Here is a 1222-nt window from a genome sequence, read left to right as displayed (position 1 = left end):
TGATAGACAAGAAAATATATTCTAAAATAACTCTTAATTGATACCTTACCATATCAGGAATCAAATTTGACTTAAAAAGCATTAAATGCACCTAAAAACAAGGAAAATACATAAAAAAACGTTCTAAATAATAAAAGCCCTAAATTCAGGTAGATTTGGTCTGAAATAGCAGCTCCAGAATAGGAAAAAATCTCCATTAACTGATATAGAGCTGGAAAGTCAATCAGCCACTAATCCACGCCATAAATCACTCCCAATTAAGCCAGATTAGCTCTCAATAGCTTGAATTAAATTTATTACGTTTTCATCTTCCTTTGGACCAAGCTTGGAATGTCCTGATCTAGAATCAGCCCAAATCTCTTGAATCAGCCCATTAAGTGCTTCTTTGATCTTCTTGGATCTTGCTCTTGTAATAGGCCCAACTGGAACATGCAATGGATCCTTGAATGCTTGTTGATTCTCATCAGGATGGCTCCTGTGGAAGATTGGATTGATGTTCTATACCCCCAGAGTGCATAGGGTAATTATAGGTGCCAGTCTTTGTAATTCTTTGTGCTTTTCTTCAAGATTCGCCCTATATTTCTATTAGCAGCCTCAACTGCTCCCTTAGTCTGGGGACAGTAGGGTGAAGATTTATGGTGCTGAATGTTAAACTATCACAGTAGCTTTTCTGTTTCTCCTTTAAAATGTAACCCATTGTCAAAGATAATCTCATGTGGTACCCCATATCTGCTGATGATGTTGGTTTGAATGAATTGAGCAACTTTCTTTGAATTCAGGATTTTGTATGAGGTATCTTCTACCCATTTGGTAAAATAATCTATGGCTATGAGTATGAATTCATGGCCATTGGATGCAGTTGGATGAATCTTACCTATAATGTCTATCCCCCATATAGAGAAGGGCCAGGGTGATGTCATATAGTATGTAGTGGCATGGGCGGCATATGTTTTAGATCTCTATGGACTTGGCATGGATGACATTTTTGAATATGAACCGCACAATCGGCTTCCATAGTGGTCCAATAATAGCCTTGTCTCATTATCTTCCTTGACAATATGCATGCATTCATATATGGCCCATAACTTGATTCATGAACTTCTTCAATTATTTGTTGTGCCTCCATAGTGGTTACACAAAGGAAATAAATTCCATCATATGATCTTTTGTAAAGTCTTTCACCACAAATAATATAATTAGTGGACAACCTTCAAATGGTCAA

Source organism: Castanea sativa, chromosome 1 (genome assembly GCF_040712315.1).
Source record: "Castanea sativa cultivar Marrone di Chiusa Pesio chromosome 1, ASM4071231v1".
NCBI classification, from domain to species: domain Eukaryota; kingdom Viridiplantae; phylum Streptophyta; class Magnoliopsida; order Fagales; family Fagaceae; genus Castanea; species Castanea sativa.
Note: the sequence above shows the minus strand (reverse complement) of the source record.